The 4,449-nt window shown below is 35.4% G+C and overlaps 1 protein-coding gene across 1 annotated transcript in view; it reads right to left on the reverse strand.

Annotated features, from left to right (window-relative positions):
• The window catches only part of LOC106877934 (histone deacetylase 4), a 224,265-nt gene extending 220,052 nt beyond the window's left edge, over positions 1 to 4,213 (reverse strand). Inside the window, exon 1 of the mRNA XM_052971386.1 lies at positions 4,060 to 4,213. The gene's annotated coding sequence lies outside the window, so the exon portion shown is untranslated. The remainder of the gene's footprint in view (positions 1 to 4,059) is intronic.
• Positions 4,214 to 4,449: the final 236 nt, after the last annotated feature.

Raw genomic sequence — 4,449 nt, forward strand, 5'->3', positions numbered from 1 at the left:
TATATATATATACATATCAGTGTTACGTTCTTGACATAAAGGGACACAATTGGACAACGCACCTGTTTACACAGGTAAACAAAGGTTTTTATGATGATTTCCCTACATATATTGTCCCGCAAATTCTATACCAAAGGTATCTCAACCTGAAACCACCCTCAGGTACACTACAAATGAGGATCGAGACAGAGGCAGGTGTTGTCAGACAAACCTCTTGATCACGATTCCTTTTTCTTATAGAAATCGGGAACTCTTTCATGGATACAACTCGACAGAGACAACAGGTGACTAAACACGCTCTGACTTATATGTTCATTAGTGTATATGTTCGTATAAAATGCTCTACCGAATACACCCACTTGCAACGGTTGGAAGTCGTAGGAATCAACGTATGTCTAAGACTTGACCAATTCATAGAAAATACAGAAAATAAATATCTTATATACATTACCTCATATATATATATATATATAATTTTATTAAGTTTTCTCATGGAATCTGTTTTCGTACTTCTCAAAATTGGAAATAACTTAGGAGAAAGACCGACCACCATACATGCCGTTTCGACTTGGCCATTGATGAGCAAAACACGAGAGTCTACGTGGTCGCTCAATCTACCAGAAATAATCAGCTCTATTTTCCTTAAACTACACCATCCTGTCGTAAATAAGAACCACCTAAATTACATGGTCCTTGATACCCACGAAAAAATATTGTTGGTCATGTCTGGCTGGAAGGTAGTGATTTATGAAGCTTGACCTGGGGTTAAAGAACAACTTGCTCCACAATGAAAATGAGGTTACGTGGGTTTTTATTTCATTTCATTTTTTTTCCACATATATTCTAAGTTGAATGTAATTCGATGTCTACTACAAATTTAAAATATCTTAATTTCGTTCCAGATTTGTTCACTTGCAACTAGCATGATGCAAAAGGATCCTTGAGTTTTGAAACTTTACTTATTCTGCAAAAGATTGCCGCTATTGAACTCGAGGGTAAATCTTGACGAAGTAATCCTATGATGAAAAATATTCCAACCATGACCATCCCGTTCTTTTAGCTGCTGTCAAAACCATCCTGTAAGGGGAGCGACCACTTATGTGCAGGGATAAATCTCAAAAGTTAAGGAAAATGGATGAAATTTTTATGCTTTAACTCCTTTCACGTGAGTGTCCATAACATATATATGGCTGTGTGTATGTGTATATATATATATATATATATACACCCACACACACGCATGTAAGTGGGTGTATGTATATATATATATATATATATATATATATATATATATATATATATATATATATATATACATATATACATATATATGTATATATATAAATACGCATACACAGACAATCCTCACATAGATAAAAAAAAAAAAAAAGAGAGACGTTGTAAACTGTACGTACCTAAGACTGTGTTGTGTGTGTGTGTGTGTGTGTGTGCACGAGTTCTAAATACATATTTCACAACCAAAAATTATCTATTCCGCAAATAAAACCGCGCTATATTCATTTTCGAAGCAGATCGATAACTTATATTTAGCTCCACGCTAGCATTGATTCAAAGATAGCACGGATGTTGTGGGTGTATCTATATCTATTCTATATGGACATTTTTTCGCCAATAGCAACACCACTTCATACATTTTATACGCATTTCAGTGTGTGTGAAGGTGTTTTTCTCTGTGTGGATGTGTATGTATGTGGGCGTATTTGTAAAACATCATATATGGAATTTCAGTGAAGGAAAGAGAGACTGTTTCAAAATTAACGATATTCTGTAAAAACCAATTACTAATCAAAACAAATCTCCAAGGTAGGTGTCACCAAAGGTAATAATGATGTCTCGTCGGTAATTAAAAGAGATCAATTAATTTGTCCTGTTAAATAAACGAGTTAGTCTATACAATGAAGTGTAAATTATATAATAGCTATCGGCTAGACAATGTAACCACAGCGATTGGGGTTGTTTCTTTTTATTATTATCATCAATATATGGTAGTTAGGCTGGATATGACAGACATCGCACGCATAATATAAGATAATTGTAGAGGAATACGCAGACAAGTGACACAGACATATTTAGATACGTAGACAGACTGAAATGGAGAGTAAGAGAAGCGAACAGAAAGTAGTTTAATGAATAGAAACAAATAGGGCGGGAGTCAGGGGTAGATCCGCTAATGAAATGGTAACGAATCGTGTTTGTAAAGGGGCTGCGAAGTTCATCAAAATATTATATTAGAAGTATTTGCCATATAAAAGTGTTGGTAACAGAAAAGACGAGTGAATGTAAAGAGAAGCGGAGATATGAAATTCATTTCCTAACTTTCGACAGGAAACAAAAACTAGTCCCCCAAAACATCAGAAAACTAGAAAAGAAAAAGGTTGTGTAATGACAAATTAGCAAATTAGTTTGGGTTTTTTTGTCTGATGAGCCAAGTTTGAATTGTGAATAATTTCCACTGGGTGGGCAGCTGTCTGACCAGACTCATTCAATTGATGATGATGTTTGGACCATAAAAACCTACTTAAATGGTTTTTGGAGGGTTTTTTTTCCTCAATGCCACTCAACATTACCAATACAACCACCATTTCCCCCCTATTGGAATAAACTCAAGAAATTAATAATAATAACAGAACAGTAATCGAAATATATAGTTGTTCTCGCTGTCGTGTCTCAGATCAAATTATACAGCAATTTATTCATCATCATCATCATCATAGTCAATGCCCTCTCTCTATCTTTAACTACAATCGTCGAAATGGTTTACTCAGCAAATAATAATATAGTAATCGAGATAGGTTAAAACACTTTCGACTAAAAAAAAAAAAAAGAGAGATAACGTTAACAAAGAAATCAGGTTTGCTTTTAACTAAAAACCAAAATGATAATAATAATTAAAGTTGCAATGATTAAATCATAAGTGAATTATGATGGTGAACAAGCAAATAAAAACACTTGGTAAGCATTTTAGAGCAACTTCTTTTAGCCTGGCATGTCTGTCTTACGTAAATAAAATATAGAAATTTCATCTGTGCTGGGTGTGTTGATGGGACAGCGCAGTGTCAAGTGTGTGTAGAATATATGTTAACACTGTATAAACAACATATTGAAATAAAGCAACTGGCTACATCCGTGAATGAGAGAGAAGTCCTCTTCTAATTGACACCAAAATTACTGGCAGAAACGACAAATTAAAAATCTGATGTTCCGATAATACAAAACCATTGAATATAAATAGCAATGTTGTTGATTATTTCAGTTACACAATATGTTAGAGAAGAAATTTATGGAAGAGCTAAAATCTTCAACAAGAAATGACATAGTTTTGCTATATTTTCCTCCTTACCAAAGTAATGGCACCGACTGTGATGTCGCTATTAATAACTGTGTTAGTAGTGCTGGCTGGAAACTGTTTATTATTGAAATAAACAGACGAGGCAGTTTTGTTGTAGTGAGGCAACGAGATTGTGGCTTCAGCAGATAAGGACTGACGAGCTTCTTGGCCGACTCTTTATATATTATAAACAGTTTTCCCATTGCACACACACACACACACAAAGATGACAGAGGTTGGGGGGGTGAAGCCATGCTCAGTTGGGTCGGCTGAGTGTTAGAAAATAAAATAAAATACAGAAGCCACTAGTTAGATTTACTGCCATCAGGACTTGCCCCCTTTTCTTACCAAAGTGTTGGGAAATCATTCTGTTACCCAAACACCTCGACAAGATCCAGACACAAAGTTTCAAGTAAGAATGTAAATGCAAAAGAATTTTAAAGGATTGTCAAAGCTTAGTTTGTAGAAGAAGGAAGACCTTCAACGCCACTTGCAGAAACAAACGAGAAGGCCAGGACGAGTGGCGGGTAGAATTCTGGCGACCGTCTTTGGTTGGTGCTGGTCTCTGCCGTAATTAAAAGAATGAAGTCAATTCCCAAGACAAAGCTTTAAAGTTAGTCTTACCAGCTGTGAACAAGGGGAAAAAAAAGATTTGTCTGTTGCTTAGTCGGTGTTATTTAACAGTGAGAAGACAGTGTGAGATTACCTACCTGATGGCAGCTAACATGGACATGTTGAATCACAAGTACAAACATCCAGAAACGGTAGTGTTTCGAAAAAGCATTGCTCACAGCTTAATGTTGTCAGAGACACATACAGGCAGGCTGGCTGGTTGGATCAGTCGATTTATTGAAGTCAAGGGGGTGTTACTCAGACAGCTTACTAGTAGCAACACGACGACTAAAAGAGAGAAAGAGAGATACACAGAAAGACAGAGAGAGGGGGGTGAGAAGCGGCATGTTGCTATTAACAGCTAATTAAATAATATAAACATCTATCTGTCTGTCTATTTATAACTATCTATTTGTAAGACAGTGCGTGCATGTGTAAATATATTTCTATTTTTATTTATTATCAATATTTATTTTTATTCAGTGTTA

The sequence above is a fragment of the Octopus bimaculoides genome, chromosome 10 (assembly GCF_001194135.2).
Source record: "Octopus bimaculoides isolate UCB-OBI-ISO-001 chromosome 10, ASM119413v2, whole genome shotgun sequence".
In the NCBI taxonomy this organism is placed as follows: Eukaryota; Metazoa; Mollusca; class Cephalopoda; order Octopoda; family Octopodidae; genus Octopus; species Octopus bimaculoides.